At 40.0% G+C, this 18,983-nt stretch overlaps 1 protein-coding gene across 2 annotated transcripts in view; it reads left to right on the forward strand.

Annotated features, from left to right (window-relative positions):
* The first annotated feature begins 10,956 nt into the window (after window positions 1–10,956).
* Window positions 10,957–18,983, forward strand: part of KAZALD1 (Kazal type serine peptidase inhibitor domain 1) — a 69,170-nt gene continuing 61,143 nt past the window's right edge. For both annotated transcript variants that reach the window (XM_040361914.1, XM_040361913.1), the window contains exon 1: window positions 10,957–11,137. The gene's annotated coding sequence lies outside the window, so the exon portion shown is untranslated. The remainder of the gene's footprint in view (window positions 11,138–18,983) is intronic.

Raw genomic sequence — 18,983 nt, forward strand, 5'->3', positions numbered from 1 at the left:
CAGGGATGTATGTGTGTAGGAAATGATGGGCCAATCAAAATGAATAAGAGTGACATGAGCGTTCTTCTGATAGATCCTAGAGAGCATATTTTGTTTCCTGAGTCATGGACCACACACAAAGTTTATATTGGTTTTCAATATATACGTTTTTCTGTACATTACTATGTCATTGGGCTTGTAAACAATCTATCAGTGTTTCTCAAGCTTTTCAGTCAAGGCACACTTTAAAATTATGGACGAGCTTTGTGCACCCTATTTTATAATGTAAAACAACTGAACTAATAATTTTACATAATGCAGTAACACCCACATACATAGGACACCCAATGGTGCAGGGTCCCAAGGTACCCCTGTTGAAACCTGAAGGCACCCCATGATGCCTGTGTACCCTCGTTAAAAAACGCTGCTCTTGTGAACAACCAACAAGAACCATAAGTGCTGTATGTACCTGGTGCCGGTCCTTAGGCACATATATATGTATGGACAGTGTAATTTTAGGGTTTTAAATGGTTTAATAAATTTGGCTGCTTTGCACAATTAACCTTTTTCCCAATACTGTTTTTTCAGTGGCGGTTTATGGCATTGGAAGGAATTATATCCTAGTACGTGTGAATGGTCATGTTGGTGACAAGATAAACAGTGGGTCCAACCAAAAATAGGGAAATGAGACCTATCTAGTAATAGAAGGATCACCTGGAGCACCCGGAAGTGGTCACGTGTTTATCTGTTACTAATGGCGCCAGCACCTGTTTACTTACCTTTTTAAGCAACTATTATTTGAATAGGACTTATTAATACACTAGGAAGATTTACAAAACTGGAGCACTCAGAATGTGGTGAAGCTGTGCATGGTAGCCAATCAGCTTCTAACTTCAGCTCATTCAATTAAGCTTCGGCAATAAAACCTGGAAGCTGATTGGTTTCTATGCAGAGCTGCACCAGCTTTTTTACTCTCTAGTGTTAGTAAATGTACAGTACAGTGTTGTATTTTTTGGTGCTATTCATTTTTTTTTTTTTTTTTTACATGTTGTAAACTGTTTAGTAATCTTTACATTTTTGTGCACAGTCTATATATACGGTACATTTATCGTATTCTTCTGTGACGACACTATGTTCAAGCAGTACTGAGTGTCTCTTATTACCCTGATTAACCAAAATCTACATCTCTAGATGTCCTGAACTGCTCATAATAAGATTTTACAAACTTTCTTCATGACCAGAAATAGATTTCACTCTCCTTGGGAAAGTCATTGGGAGTTAATGACAAGAAGCAAATGTTTAGCACCTCGCTGACCTCCAGACTGTTTTGATTGCTGCTCTTTTGAAGTCTATCGTACACATTTTACCATTTGCTTGACTTAGGTCATCCCAACTGCTTCACAGCACTGATCCAATCACACTTTCAACTGATATTATTGTTGCTCTAATGCCTAGTCCAGCTTTTACTTGGCATATGACATGCAGGGACATTTGTTCTGCCACTGAATACATTGCTGATGGATTTCCTGATGCAGCTGTTAAGCATCAGGAGCATGCTAGAGGATTGACAGAGTATTCTGCAGAAGTCCTGATGAACAATATCCATGCACAGCACAGTTGGGCAATACAGTACCTGCTGATCAAGCTATACTGTATTAGGTCAAGAAGCTTCTCTGTAAGATCTCTGTAAGACCACAGGGCCGTTCTAAAAGCAGAATTGTGCTACTAATGTACACAAAATAAAACATAAAAACTGGCATGCCTGGAGGTTCTAGGGGACAGAGGATATATAAATCTGGGATTTGTGAAGCCCTGCTTTCAAATGTGTCCACTCACCTTAAACCCATTACCTATGTAAATTCAGGGCATGCAAACATTTTCAAAAGTAACTACATTTTTGAGTAAACTATGCTGCAAAAAGGAGGGTAGAGAAGATTGATTTAACTTTTTCTCCAGTCATGAAGGTTAAAGTGAAGTAGTTCACAGCTACCGCTGGATCGTCAAGTTTTGCCCATAATGCATTATATGGCTGTAAAGAGATCAGATTGTGAAAGAGTTTAGTGTCAATTAGAAATTATATGACATTAGGAACCCTCATGAGTTCAACCCTCATACCCAAAAGTGTCATAGCCTTTACCAGAGTTCCTAGAGGTTGCTAAGGGTTCTGCCTCTCAGATGACTTCCTACTGACATTGTTGATTGTTTTGCATATTAGTAAGGGGGTAATTCTTCCCAATGACCACAGGTGTAAGGAGCATTTTCCCACTGACCATCACACGAATGTATCATGAGTTGTAGTTATAGATATCATTTTAAGCAGGGGTTCCCTGGGACAGCAAGGTTGTTTCAATGGTTTCTCTGTGTTGAAAAGATTGAGAAAGGCTGACCTATACCTTATCTATCTGTCATCAATGGTAGGTATCTAACAGTACAGAGATTAACAGGACAACACAGGACATCATTGGTCTCCTCTACACTGCTCCACACTGTGGAAGCTGTGCCCAAACAGTCAAGCTAAGTGCCTAGGATCAGTCACCAGTAATGTCTGTGGCCTCCCTTCAGCTGATTTTGCCCCATGCTGGACTTACCATGCTTAATTACTCATGTCTTTGTATCTCGTGTCTCTTTTTTATGAGGGCATCTTGTCAAAGGAGCAGGATTTGCTCATGCCCGACCTAATGAACTGATGGGGTCGAACAACAGATCCACAAATGGCAAAAGCAAAGGATGAGGGATCAATCAGTAGGCAGCAGGAGAGGTAAGCACAGATCCATAGAGTGAAGGAAGTAGGAGTGAATAAGAAGGGATATCCTGGCACTGCAGATCATAAGGATCATTCCAGTAGTAATATCACCAACTGTTGCTGCAGTGATCAGGAAGATACTTTATATTTCATGAGAATAGCCATCATCAGAGGCCGGAATGAGTAGTCAGAAAACTCTAAAGTAATATAAAGACAGCACTGTCAGCTTTCATATTTCTTTGTTTTTTCTTTATTTATGGATGTCGATAAGAATACATGAAAATACAATACAGTTCTCAATAAACGTCACATCATAGATGTCCAAATAGACAACAAAGAGTAATTGTACATGAAGTGTCTTCAAGCTAACATATATCTCAACCTGCATACTGGCATAATAATAGTGCAATGTGCATTATCAGTCTTTGGTGTGGGATGAGGAACATTTAAGAGCTATATTACACTGGCTGTGACAATCTTATTGACCACCAAATATTTTGTTAAAATTCAAAACAACCAAATAATTCAATAACAAAAGAGTGAAATTGGGGTGTACCAAACTAAAGACTAGAGGCCAGATTCACATCGAGATACGACGGTGTATCTCCTGATACACCGTCGTATCTCTGAGTTGTGCCGGTCGTATCTATGCGACTGATTCATAGAATCAGTTACGCATAGATATGCCTAAGATCCGACAGGTATAACTATGTTACACCGTCGGATCTTAGGCTGCAATTCCAGGCCGGCTGCTAGGTGGCGTTTCGCTTTATTTACGCGACGATTATGCAAATGAGGATATACGCCGATTCCGAATCGAATGACCGCCGCTTTTTTTTTTACGTTACGTCGTTTGCGTTCGGCTTTTTCCGGCGTATAGTTACCCCTGCTTCTATGAGGCGCAGCTAATGTTAAGTATGGCCGTCGTTCCCTCGTCGAATTTTGAAATTTTACGTCGTTTGCGTATGTCGAAATTCACAAAAGCGCTGGACGCAAGTTACGCACACGCCGAAACCAATGACGTCCTAGCGACGTCATTGGGAGCAATGCACGCCGGGAAAATTCGCGGATGGCGCATGCGCAGTTAAATCGGCACGGGGACACGCCTGATTTAAATACTACACTCCCCCTAGCCGCGGAATTTGAATTCCGCCGGGGGATTTAAGATACGCCGCCGCAAGTTTTGAGGTAAGTGCTTTGTGAATTAGCATTTGCTTTAAAAAATTGCGGCAGCGGATCTTAAATCACATAGGTTAGCGGGTCTTTAGATCCGCGTAACCTATGTGAATCTGGCCCACGGAGTTGGAGGTTACAAAAAAATAAAAAGGAAGGGAATAGAGCGCTAAGAAATTAGAAATATTTACCAAAGGTAGAGGGAAGGGGGAAAAGAAAGCGGGGAAGCCACACATGGGGTCTAAAGGAAATTTTCTTCAAGGAAAGTTGGGGCAAGGGGGAACATAGTGAGGTATGCCCCAAACACAGCTCATCTCACTCAGTTTGTGGAAGGCTTCTTGTGTGTTGTTTTGAGAATAGGTCAGGTCTTCCATTCTCCTAAAAATCTCTACCCTCTGTTGCCACACTTGGATTAAGGGCAGGCATTCTGTTCTCCAGCAAGCAAGAATGCAGGATTTAACAGAGTTAAAGGGTTTTTTTCAAATACAATTCTGGTAAGTCTTTGTTGGGATTAAATTAGGGTGTAATAGAAATAGGTATATTAAAATTAGTAAATTGTTGGGAGATTGTTTTTAAAGTCTTCTAAAATAGTGTTTGGGGCAGACCCAGAAGAAGTATAAAGATCTCCAACATCTTTCTGGAATGGAGGGCATATTTTTATGAAGTTGTGATGGAGAAATGATACCACCTAGTAATGATTTTATAGTTACCTTCTTGGATCTTGGTACAGACAGGGCCGTCTTTAAGGCAGGGCAAAAGGGCAAGCTGCCCTGGGCCCTGTCATTGTTGTGGGGCCGAAAGCAGCTGCCTCATACTTGCCAACTATCCCAGTTTAAATTCCCTTGTCCCTTGAAGTTTTAGTCCTTTGCTGTGTCCCGATATCTCAGTGTAAAGTGCTGCTACTAATGCTGGCCAGCTCTGCCCTATTGTGTTGTACAGATGACTCACATGCAGACCCTGTGTTTACATCTAAATAACTGTCATTCATATGCAAATAATATGAGCATTCATATGTAAATAGTGGAGGCATTCATATGTAAATAAATGCGGCATTCATATGTATATCATGCCCCTCTGCAGTGAAGAGAAGATGTGCTGTAACCTCTAGCAGCCAATCAGTGAGCAGTATTACTGTACAGTATTCTCTAGCAACCAATCAACAAGAAGAAATAATGTGCTGTAACCTCTAGCAACTAATCAGTGAGTCGTAGTGTGTGCTGTAACCTCTAGCAACCAGTCAGTAATTGGTATGCTCTAACTTCTGGCAACCAATCACAATCACTGCATGATCTGATACAGTAAACTGATTTTAAGTCTAGCTGATATTTATTGTATGTCTCAGAGTAGGTGGAGAACAAAATTGCATGGGGGGCGCAAAGAATTTTTTTGCCCAGGGTCCAAAAAACATTAAAGATGGTCCTGGTTACAGATCAATGATTTTAAGGTAATAAGGTACATTGATCTAAAGAGAAGATAAGATTTAGATCACATTCCCAGGCTGCATTGAAAGGTGGGCAGTTATTGTGGTCTGGTGTGACCGAGGAAGAGTAAATTAACATTAAGGAACGCCTAAAGCCTCGTACGCATGGTTTGATCGTTGGCAGGGAATTGTCTGTTGACAGACGGTTGTCCTAAAATCTTACCGTTAGTACGCTCCTTTTGACAATTGTTGTCCAATTTTCCGCCAACAAATGTTGAATGAAATGCTAGGAAATTTTCAGCGGACAATGATTTGACGTCAGATTTTCGTATGGTCAGTACAAAAATCCGTCACACAAAATTCAAAAGTACAAACACACATGCTTGGAATCAAATGTTCACCAAACATGAAATTAGCAGAAAGAGCCCAAAGGGTGGGGCTCAATAGCTGATTTTTTTTGTAGTACGTCACTACGTTCGTGTTTGTGGCACTACAATTGTGTACTGTTAGTATGCAAGACAAGATCCTAGTACACGCCCTTTCGACAAAAATCAGACGCTCGGTCGGCCAACAAATGTACGGATCTTCCATATGTCTATAATTTCTGGTTCCCTTTTAAAAGATAAAAGCTCCACCTAAAAGTAATTTTTAAGCATATTGTATATAAGAGATCATCGTAACGCAAATGATCAATAATGGTAAATGTTAAAATTATGAGAACATTGTGTTCCAGGTTTTGATATTCTTTGGAAAATCATCTGAAAAATGAATCCAAGAAACAGTAAAACTAAAACCATCAATCCAACATTTTTTTCATTACTTTAAACAACACCCTCCTGCTATCACTGTGTTAAAAGGTCAGTCCTCCCAAAACTGATATTGCATTTTGAACAGTTGCCCAAAGGTTTCCTCACTCCCTGGATTCTTTCATGTTTTCAAATGTATAAAAGAATGTGCTGGAAGTGGCACCAAATCCCTTGCACACATGGTTTGATGGGCAAGTTTGATGAGGAGAACAGTTTGTTAGTTGCATTAATCTGGGTGCATCTGATATCCTACTACTATTTTGATGAAAAATGTACAGTATAAAGCTAATCTTGAGCGTGTTTTTAAGATTGGTTTTAAATACATATGACCTTAAGCTATGTGAGAAACTTTTTTCCTCCCGAGTCTTATGCCGCGTACACACCATCACTTTATGTGATGAAAAAAAACGACGTTTTGAAAAATGTCAATTAAAATGACCGTATGTAGGGAAAAACTTCGCTTTATGTCTTGTGAAAAACGACAAAAAAAAAAATTGAAGCATGCTTTAATTTTTTGTGTCGTTTTTCAAAACGTCGTTTGTGTCAATTAAAATGACAAAACGACGTGTGGGCAAAACGACGTTTAAAACAACGTTTTTAAACCCGCGCATGCTCAGAAGCAAGTTATGACGCTAGCTTCAATGGAAAAAAGTGGTGAACGTAACCGCACTTTGCTAGAGCATTTTGAAAAAACTATGGCGTGTAGGCAACGTCGTTTTGGAAAATGAAGTTTCAAAAACGTTGTTTTATTTCATGATTTAAAACGTCGTTTTTTTTCATCACATAAAGTGATGGTGTGTACGCGGCATTAGCAATATATGGAGTTTATGGGGAGCTGACCGATTGTCATTAAAAGAGCGGAATTGCATGAAAGGAGATCTTTGAATGCCTTTTTGCCAATCAGTAAAATAACTTCTGGTGAGTGTGGTGACGTAGGGGAACGGTTTTACACTTTGTTTACAGTGGTGGATGAATAAAAAGTGCAAAAGTATTGGAATAAGAATATTGATTGGTCAAGTCTATGAAGATTTCACGGATTGATTTGTGCATAGATTTATGAACTTTATATGTTTTTTTTTATAGACTATTTTTGGCACTTTGATTTTTTTTTTTGCATTTTTCATTTAAGATATTATAATTGTGGTTGTGCTGGCAGAGACTTAATTGGTGTATTCTCTTTTTTTTTATATATACTATAAAAGAATGTGCCTCTTTATAATGGCAGTATTTACAAGCATCTCCTACTGTAAATCATCTAATCTCAAGCATTACTTAAGGCTCCATTCACACTTGTGATGCAACTTTGGACACTAAAATCTTATGACAAGTTGCCTCCCATGTATTTCAATGACAACCATTCAAATACGTGTGACCTAAATTCCAATTTTGGTCTGGATTTTATGCAACTTGAGTGCCATATACAGCAATGTAAACCCCCAATAGTCGCATCAAAGTTGCACCTGAATGTTATACATGCGACAGTTGTCCATTATCTATGGTTAAAGCCAAAGTCGCATACAAAGTTTGTGTCAAAGTTGCACCAAAGTTGTACCCCAAAGTCACAGGACAAGTGTGAATGGAACATTAAAACTAGGATTTTTTGACAGTGTTTAAATATTCCCAAACTATCCACTGATCTAAACCCTAACTGGGTGACATACCGTATATTTTGGTAAAGCACTGTGCATCATCAATTTTCTTTTTTTTTTTATTAAAATACTGCTTTCACCTTTTTTATCCTCCTGGCATTTTAGTACTGCTGATCTCCTGCAGCCTCCTTGAGTCACTTTCTATCTACTTACACTCACTACATCGTTGGCTGCACACCATTGGTCAGGACCTGCTTCCTATGACACGAATGGTGGAGCACACCTGTGCAATGTATATTACCATGGCCATTGGTGTGCGCAGCCTATTGCATTAGAATGTGCACCCCAAAGCTCAAACACACATGCCTTTTTCTGCAGCCTCAGCTGCACGGGACAGTGAATGAATGGGAAGTGCTCTGTGCTGAATGGCTTCCTGTTCTTTTACAAAAGGGTGCATATTAAATACAGTTTACTATGCTCTATGAATGGACACAGTGAGTGTGTTGATTTATGTAGCACTAACCCCCGAAGGAGCTGCTGAATATTTCAGGCAGCATGTTACCTCTATATCTTCGCCGTCCAGGGTAGTAGAAGAGAGTTGAAAAAGTTCAATGTCCACACTTTACACTTCTTATGCCGCATACACACGATCGGTCAAACTGATGAGAACGGTCTGATGGACCGTTTTCATCAGACCAAACCAATCGCGTGTAGGCCCCATCGGTTATTTATCCATCGGTTAAAAAAATTCAATCTTGTTTTAAATTTAACCGATGGATACCTAACCGATAGAAAAAAAAAACGATTGTTCGTAGGCACGTCCATCGGTTAAAAATCCACGCATGCTCAGAATCAAGTCGACGCATGCATGGAAGCATTGAACGTTCTGACACGATCGTTTTTTTAGCTGATGGTGTTTTCAGCTTCATCGGTTAACCGATGGAAAAATCCATCAGACCGTTTTCATCGGATGGACCGATCGTGTGTATGCGGCATCATTCTAAGATTTATTTGCAGAGCTTGGTAAAGAAAGAAGAAGTGGTTGAAGTGGTAGAAGGGTTTGTTTAGGTTCAGGTGTATAATCTCAATTCGGAAACACTCCTGCTTCCAGCAAACAGTTCTGGTCGCCACTCTAGCCAGAGCGGGTATTGCTCACCCCAATAGGTCCCTCTCACTGGCCTAGCAGCCAAAATGGCACACGGAATAAAGTACAGTCTCTGCCACAGACCTTCCTTTATGATGAGACACTTTTGGTCCAGAATCCCCTTAACACAGGATTCAGCACCCGGATCTCTCCAGATTCACTTCTGTAGAACTCAGGTCTGACAGGCAATCACCATCAAGCCTCTCAGTGTATAGTGCATCCTTCGATTAAGTTTCCAGGCCTCCTCCCAATATACCAGCCTCTCGCATGGTCCTCTCCAGGATAGGTCCTCCCCTGGTTTCCTTCATCAAGCGGCTTCCTCCCTCTAGGACAGACAGCACAGGATCACCTTGAAAGCGCAGGCCCCAGTCTGACTACTGGGCCTACTTGACAGATCAGAACCCCAGACCAACATGGTCCCGGAGCCAGGATTTTAGGAACACGTACCCCCAAACAGGCGGGCCACGGGGTGGTGGGACGACAGACCGACGATGACCCCCGTCCAGTGGTGTCTGTTCCTTAAGTACCCCTCCCCAGCATGCACAGAGGGACAATCACCCCCACTGATTGACTTCCAAGGGGCACACCCAATACACCCTGACTTTGCTGCTGCCACCCTTTGGCCTGGAGTGGTAATAACACCCCCAGGCGAACATTGGTGGTTACTCCCAGCACAGCCATGGCTGAAACAGAGGCTAAATTTAGTAAAAATTATACATGTCCGAGTCAACTAACACTCAGACCCCCTGCCCAACAGGAGCAGTCCGCTACATTTAGAAAATTAACTATTTACTAGCCCCTTCCCCCATTCTCCATCCTGAAATATCCCCCAAAGCAGCCAGGGGGAGAAAAAAAGGAGGAAAGCCAGCAGCACTGCTGGGTGGGGGGCAACAAAAGGGGGGGGGTGCAGCCCAGGAAGTAGAGGAATCAGCAACTCACATATTTCTTAGGGTGTTCACAGGCACCCCCCCTCTCTGTGCACACCTATAGGGATGGCCACATGTTGTCTCTATCAAGGGAGTGATTGACAACACTGGGGCACAATTTGGACACAGCTGTCACTCTATACTAGGAAGTGCCTTAAAAAGAAGTATTGTGGCAGGATCATTGGGTTATATTTTAATGGAAGCTTTCGTAAAATTAAAGTGGAGTTCCACCCCCCAAAAAAAAAAAAAAAAAATGTCATTAATGTGCATGAAATAAATAAAAAGCATTTGGAGATTTTTTTTTTTTACCACCTTTAAATGGCTGTTGCTATGCGGTCCCTCGAAATGTTCCTCCATCACTTAGGCTCCTTTCGTCACTTCCCTCAGCGCCTTTGCTTGCTACTGCTCCTGGGAGATGTGTGTCATAATTTCCCAGGAGTCAGTGGGCAGCGCCGATGTCTAGGTTGCCATAACAATGGGGCGGGTTGTTATGGCAGCCTGTATACTTTACCGCGCCGCTACGCCCCATTACTGCACATGCGCGGGAACGGGTCGGTGCATGCTGGTTGCTCAGCTGCACCGTATCCCAGAAATAAATGCTTGTGGGCTTCACATGCCCACAAGCAAAATGAAAACAGCCAGAACACAGTCAAAGTTATTTTAACAGATGAAACCGGACATCAGTGGGCAATTTTAATAGGAGACGTGAGTGTTATAATGACATTTTAAATGCTTGTGAAAGGTTCTAAATTTTGATTGTATGCCGCTTTAAAAACTGGTTTAGTGATTGGTTTAGGCTTTACTTTAATAAGAAAAATGGACATTGCTTTTATGTAGAATTTATTTCCCAACACATTAAACTGCTCTGTTTGATGGTTTTACTAAAAGAGGCAGAAGCCATGAGAAGCCCGCTGCTCTGCTGGATGTTGATCACTGTGTGACACATAACACTTCTAGGCTTCGGAGCTGACAGTCTGATTATGTTATGAGACTTGAAGCATTGTAGTGTCTACAGATCCGAAGCAATGCCATGTGTTGGGAATGTATACATATGGATTCAGGATTTCTCCTGCACAGGGAGCTGAGGATAGAAACACAAGTACAGAGAAATTCTAACAGTAGTCTGTGGATAGGGGGAAGGGTCTAGGAGGAATCACATTTCAGCTTGACATCACTAACTCCCATTCAAACAGAAGACAGTATAAAGGCTATTGGAAAGGCAATCTATGCTGCAGAGGTTGTAACCCTTCAACACATCAGCTGGGAGCAGATTACTGAACCATCCTATAGACATTTTACTAGCACTGCCAATCACTCACACAGAAGGCTGCCAACTCTAGGAGAGACTGAGCAAGAGGTAAGGAAGGATAACTCTAATAGAGAACTTGGATTTTTCTACTACGTTCATTATTTATCGCTGTGCTGCCTCTATGCAGCTTTCAGTAATGCAAATTACACTTTTAACTCCCTTTTCTGTCATTTGTTTCCATTCTTCTTTGGTACAAACAATTGCATACTGCCAAGAAGGCAACACTAATTACATTTTTAAATATTTGTCTTTCTAAGCAGCTATAGTTTAATTTCCAGTGATATTTATTTTATTTAAAAAATATTTTTTTTTTTATCTAATGACCGGTCTCTACAATTAGTTTAAGAATATTTTCTGCTTTTAATTAAATAATGCAAATTATTTATAATAAGCCAGAACAACCAGTGTCCACTTTGTGTGAGTTTCAATACATACTTCTGTAAGCTGTTGGCTGATTGCTATAAGTAATTGCAAATTGTGGCTCTTTGCACTGCTGGCTTCTCATTGATTATTATAGGTTATTCCAAAGGATGACTGTTCACATGGCTGGTTTCTCATTAATCAATATATGTTATTGCAAGTGATGGCTGTTTGCATGGTTGGCTTCGCATTGATCAACATAGGCTATTGCAAATGATGGCTCTTTACATTACTGGCGTCTCATGGGTTAATGGAGGTTATTGCAAAGTAGTGCTCTTTGCATTTATGGCTACTTATTGATTTCTATACGTTATTGGAAAGTATGGCTCTTGGCATTGCTGGCTTCTTATTGACAAATATAGGTTATTGCATAGTATGAGTCTTTGCACTGCTGGCTTCTGTTTGATCAATATGTGATTGCAAATTATGGTTCTTTGCATTACTGACTTCTCATTGATTAATATAGGTTATTGCAAGTGATAGCTGTTTGCATGGCTGCCTTCCCACTGATCAATATAGGTTGATCAAGGTTGATCAATATAGGTTACTGACTTCTTATTAATAGAGATTATTGCAAATTATGGCTCTTTGCATTACTGACTTCTCATTGATTAATATAGGTTATTGCAAGTGATGGCTGTTTGCATTGTTGACTTATTATTGATTAATATAGATTATTGCAAATTATGGCTCTTTGCATTACTGACTTCTTATTGATTAATATAGATTATTGCAAGTGATAGCTATTTGCATGGCTGCCTTCCCACTGATCAATATAGGTTGATTAATATAGGTTGCTGACTTATTATTGATTAATATAGATTATGCAAATTATGGCTCTTAGCATTACTGACTTTTCATTGATTGATTTAGGTTATTGCAAGTGATGGTCGTTTGCATGGCTGGCTTCCCACTGTTCAATATATGTTATTGCATATTATGGCTCTTTGCAATGCCGACTTCTCATTGATCGGTATGTGATTGAAAATTATGGTTCTTTGCATTATTGATTTATTTAAGTTATTGCAAATTATGGTTCACTGCATGGCTGGCTTCTCCTTGATCAATATAGGGTATTTAAAATTATGGCTCTGCATTGCTGGCTTCTCATTGACAGATGTGTTATTGCAAATGATGGCTCTTTGCGTTGCTGGATTCTCATTTAGGTTATTGCAGATTACGCCTCTGCATTGCTGGCATGTCATTGACCGTTATAGGTCATTGCAAATTATGGCTGTTTGCATTGCTGTTTTTTTGTTAGTTGCTATAGATTATTGAACTCAGTGCTTTTGATTTGCCAAATTTGGCTCTTGGCATTCCTAATTGGTTGTTAAGAGTTACCACATTATGTCTCTTGACATTGCTGATTTTTTTGCTTGTTGCCATGGGATACTGTACTAACCTTAATTTGACTTTGATCAGTAAATTGATAATTAGATTGCTATTTTCTATAATATTACTATATTAAATATTTTTAGTAAAGGTTCATGTTGTGACATCTGTGTCTGTTTTTGGTTGTTGAGCTGTGTATCATCAATTCAAAACATTTTCCAAAGTTGTAAGTATTCGTATACAGGTTTATGCAGATAACACAATGCTTGAAGAAGGGAAAACCATAATAGCCAGATTTCAGGTCAATGTAATTGAATAATTTAAAATAAACCTGTAAATTTTTAACAGATGCAAAACTGCATTTATAAATAATTGCAAAAACTAGGGGGTGTAAAAAAAAACTTTTTAAGAACCCTAGCAGTCTTGAAACCCAGGGAGCTCTAATATGCAAATTCTGACATCTCCTGGAGAAGTGAAACCCAGCCCTGTCCTTTGGTGCCTCCTGAATTTCCTGGCTGGTCAGGCCACCTACCTATCACTGGAATGGGCAAATAGGGAAGAGAGTAAAGAAAGGGTGGTCAGAACAGATCTCAGCTACCAGAAGAAGTCCCTGGTTTGCTACGTTTTGGGTGTTCCTAGGGTGTCCATGAAGCTGCTGAGATGTACCTGCAGGCATCACTGAGTGTTGACATTTGATTCCTGTAACCTATTATGTAGATTTTTCAGTTTGATGGGTTTGCTTCAAGAGGTGATTTTGGATTGGTTTGCAGTGAGTCCCTACACATTTTTCATTATGACTGTTTTTTGCAATGCCTAAGTTAGGTTGATCTGGCTGTAAATAATTTGGTTCAGTGAAATTTGCATGAGTTCAATGCAACCAATTAGAAAACATATTTTAGAGTTCCAACTGCTAGAAGGTTAAATCCTGTTGATTGATTGCATTGGGACTTTGTTCTGCTTAAACTCACATTTATGTACTTGCTACTGTTCTTTCGGACCTTGAGTGAAATGTCACACTGTCTGAGTATCTGTTGTATACTATTTAAAATTTTTGTGGCATTCTCTATGATAATGATGCCTGTTTTATGTATTACTCTTTCTGTGCCATGAAGTACCAGACTGTATGCTGGTGAACAGCAGGCTATGAATGTGGTCTGTTTGCTGTCCATGGTTGGGAGGTTTGGCTAAAGAATGAGGCAAGTCAGTATGCTAGTAAAGTTCCCTCTGCTCTGTGATCTTGATGTAATCCAGAAGAATGTAAAAACACTTTGCTTAAGACCAGAACAAATAAAAGCAGCCTTATCGGAATTCCTTGCAGCAGACTGTCAGCTGTTTTAGATGCTAAAATCCTATATAATCCTCAAAAAAGCTGTGGCAATAGCATCTCTACATGTTTGGTTTTATGTATAAAGGTTATCTGGGTGCTATTTAATACCTTTTTTTATTGCTTTCAGTAGATTAGAGAAATTGGAATGTGGTTTCCTTTTAAAGCATATGGACCAAATTTTTCTATTTTCATATACCTGAAACGTTCAATTAAAACCAGACGACTTTCCTGAACAGTCTGCCAATCATGTCACTTTTTGTAATAGTTTAAAGAAAGGCTGTGGACATTTCATTCTTCGAGCTGAGTGGTTTTCCAGCTAGATTACATAAAAAAACACACATGTTGGCTAATTTATTACTATTTCCATCATTGCACATTTTGTGTTTTTGCTTTTTGCTTCACTCAACGGAAGATGTGTGCTATGGTAGGCTTTTCCTGGTTCCAGACTGTATAAGCTGGAAGTTTAAGACTGGGGAAGAGGGGCCATTGTGCAGTCTTGCACTTCAGGACCCTGATCCATCCTGCCAAGTATAGCACGCTGCTGGCTGCACTAAGTGGAAACTGGATCTATAGGATGCCAAGCAGCAATGGTGCCAGCCAGCTAGTCTTGAAAATATCGTCCCAGCTTTCTCAGTGTCGTACTCTAGAAACCTGTTGAGCTTGAAATGGTATTTGTCAAAATTGGCTAAAGTACAGATCTCATCTTCTTATGTGGAATTCCTACATATAGACCTGGGGGTTTATTTAATAAAGGCAAATCCACTTTGCACTACAAGTGCAAAGTGCACTTGAAATTGCACTGAAAGTACACTTGGAAGTGCAGTCGCTGTAGATCTGAGGGGGACAAGCAAGGAAAATAAAAAACAGCATTTTAGCTTGCACATGATTGTATAATAAAATCAGCATAGCTTCCCCTCATTTCAGATCTACTGCTCAGATTTACAGCGACTGCATTTCCAAGTGCACTTTCAGTGCAATTTCAAGTGCACTTTGTAGTGCAAAGTGTATTTGCCTTTCGTAAATAGCCCCCCCGGTGTTCAAAAAGGGTGCTAAAGGCAATTTTTCTTTTTGCGTCCTTGACTTATTTTCAAATTTGTGTTTTAAACACATGAATGTTAAAAATAATTCTGGAAAATGAGTGATTGATATGGGCAACAAAGGTGTTAGGTATAGCACACTTTCATACATCAAGTTCATAATGATTCCCAACAAAAAAGGTAATGGTCAATTCTGGCTTTTTGCAAAGATAACATGCAGAACATTTTTTGTTTTACCACAAAACACAGCTTTGTGTGTTGTGCCTTACAGTGTTATGTATTGTGAATGGCACCTAAATGCACTGTGCAGTAGTGGAAAAAGGCATCCACACTATAACATGTCACAATGCACAAACCATGGGTGAGATTTACTACGACTGGAGAACTTAGGCCTCATGCACACTGGACGTTATAAAAATGTCAGTAGTGTTAGCTGTAGAAAGCGTTTTGCATCATTTTTGCAGTAGCGTTTTTCAGCTTTTTTGATCAAAACCATACTCCCAGAAAAGCATATGGTTCAAAACCGCTGATAAATGCTGAATAGCAGCGTTCTTTTTGTGTTAAGATTTTCTCAGCGTTAGAGTGTTTTTACACTCCTCGTAAAATCCACTAGTTTTGTTTTTTTGTTTTTCAGCCAGAACACGGCCCTGCTGATAACAGCCTATGTGTGCATGGACACATAGGGGGTTATTTACGAAAGGTAAATCCACTTTGAACTACAACTTGGAAGTGCAGTCGCTGTAGATCTGAGAGGGGCATGCAAGGAAAATAAAAACAGCATTTTATCTTGCACATGATTGGATGATGAAATCAGCAGAGCTTCCCCTCATTTCAGATCTTCCCCTCAGATTTACATCGACTGCACTTCCAAGTGCACTTTCAGTGCAATTTCAAGTGACTTTGCACTTGTAGTGCAAAGTGGATTTGCCCTTCGTAAATAACCCCCATAGTATAACACGCTGAGGAGTTTACTGGCTACAGAAAAAATGCCTGAAGCCAAAAATCGCAGCTGTAAAAATGTCCAGTGTCCATGAGGCTGAATCTAGTGCAACTGTGCATGGTAGCCAATCAGCGTCTAACTTCAGCTTGTTCAATTAAGCTTTAACAATAAAACCTGGAAACAAAGCTACACCAGATTTTGCAGTCTTCAGTTTTAGTAAATCCCTCCCCCCAAATGTGTTGGATTGTAAAAAAATAAATAAAATGTCAGGCATGTTTTTGCCTGCGTTGTGGTAATTGGGTTTGCCTTATTTCAATGTGTGTTAAAGCAGAGCAGAAGTGTAAATCCACCCTTAGGGCCTTCTCACATATCTTCACATGACAATGTGCATACTAACGGTATGGTGCGGTGTGCTGTTGTACCATTTGTTTTAAACCTTAATGCACTAATCCACAATGAAAAAAAACCTCTTTTGATTTGTCTTTTTGCACATAGCTACCTTCTCATGTTCCTACAATGAAATTTACAGACACTCCTTTATGGCTTAGGGTTTTGTTACGGCAATAAAGGGCAGTTAAATGTTGTAAAAGGTTAAACACATGACACAAGTAAGAATGTAGCTAGAGATTGGTTGCAGTGAAAGGTCGCACAAGTCATGACCTAAAGTGACACAGACTGTAGGAGTTTTTTTGGGGACATCGTCTTTGTGCTTCCAAGTAGAACAATACTGCACCTTTTGCTCTTAGAGTATTTCACTGTGCATTAACAAAATATGGTAAGTTTATTTCACCATGATCAACAGATTAGCTTCTCTGTAAACCTGAGACCTGTAATCCGTTGGGTTGGAGAAGACATGTATACAAGGGGCATTGAGCTCAGGGTGGCCTGTAGCTTGATAAATTATCTGAAGATCTGGTAGGAGGTTTACACGAGACAAGGAGCTCAGGGTGGGTTGTGGTCAGATATATTATGTTTGGTGGTCTAGTACAGGGGTGTCAAACTCAATTTCATCACGGGCCACATCAGCATTATGATTACCCTCAAAAGGGCCAATTGTATCTGCATCCCCTCTCCTTACATTAGATGTCAAGAGCCACCCCACCATTAGAAGTTGAGTCCCCCACTCTCCCTTACATTGCAGTGCACCCCCTTTCCTTATGCTGCTGCTGGGAAGAAGCTGGATGCATTGCTTGAAAGCAGAAAGTAATGCCCTGCACAAACGATTGGTTAGTCTGATGAAAACGGACTGATTTCATCGAACTAACCGATCGTGTGTGGGCCCCATCGTTTTTTTCCCCATCTGTGAAAAAAAATAGAACCTGTTTTAAATTTTTCTTATGGTTAAAAAACCGATAGAAAAAACGATCGTCTGTGGGGGAATCCATCGGTCAAAAATCCAGCCATGCTCAGAATCAGATCGACGCATGCTCGGAAGCATTGAACTTAATTTTTCTCAGCACGTCGTAGTGTTTTATGTCACCGCGTTGGACACGATCGGATTTTTAACCAATGGTGTGTAGGCAAGACTGATGAAAGTCAGCTTCATCGGATATCCAACGAAAAAATCCATCGAATTAGATTCCATCAGATATCCTATTGTGTGTACAGGGCTTAATGGTCTGAAGGAGGACCAGAGGAGGACTGGAGCCCCAGGCAACATGAAATGGCCTGGAGAGCCGGATTCGGCCCGTGGGCCTTGTGTTTGACACCTGTGGTCTAGTAGGGAGATATACATACAGCATAAGCTCAAGGTGGGCTACAGCCTGATATATTAGATGATGATCTGGTAAGAGGGTTACATGAGACAATGAGCCCAGAGTGGGTTGTGACCTGATATGTTATATATGATGGTCTGGTGGGGAAGTATAAATAAGGTATTGAGAAGTGGGTCTGTGCCATAATGACGGGAAAGTTGCAGGTTCTGAAAGCATTCTTATTTCTTCTTTAAGCAGAAATTGCCCTACCATAGAAGGTCTGCTTGTTTTTTTAAGACCGTCCCCACCAATTGTAGAAGAAGAAAAAAAGTGTTAAAAAAGGTTGATAATTATACTTTAGCCAGCTTCTGTATTATATCCTACAACTCCTCCAATGAGTTCCCAGGCATTATAGAGTACACCTCTTGAGAATACATCTAGCATAGTACAAAAGTGTCTTCACTTGAGATTTGGGGTACTAATTATCATCCCCAAGATATTGATGGAAGTATATTGACTAAGTGACTAAGACAGGAAGTGCAGGGAAATCTCTCCGAGACACAGATGGCCAAAAAACTGACGGATTTTAACCATTTCTTACTATATCTAAAGCAAAAAAAGTTTTGGTTACTACTATAAAAAAGCTACATACTGCATTACTAGTTGTTCTTAAAGTTTGTAATAGCTCTGCATGATGTAAGGGCCTATTTCTATCTATAAAGTCTGTTGCAGTGAATTAACATGTATCGCACTGTTTGATAATGTACTTTACATTAAGGCATTACATTCATTTCTGAATTGACTGACAGCACTCTTTAGCAGACCAATAAACGCATAAGACATGTTTATTTGCAATGCAACACAGTGCACCAAAATGCACTGTATGTGTGCTGTGGTTTGTTGTGGCCTTTACTGTACAGCGCATTGGGGAGCCATTCACAATAAATGATATTGCAGTACACAGAAAGGTTGATGCATATTTCTACAAAATATATGTGTGGCCCTAGGTCTTGAGGTTTGTCTTTAGCAGTTTCAATATAAATAAAGTTTTTGATGGAAGAAGAGCCAAGAACCCTATCAGAAACTTCCTTCTGCACAACGATGACATCACACAGGTTTAGATTTATTTGAAATCAACAAATAC

This window comes from Rana temporaria, chromosome 8 (assembly GCF_905171775.1).
Source record: "Rana temporaria chromosome 8, aRanTem1.1, whole genome shotgun sequence".
NCBI lineage: Eukaryota > Metazoa > Chordata > Amphibia > Anura > Ranidae > Rana > Rana temporaria.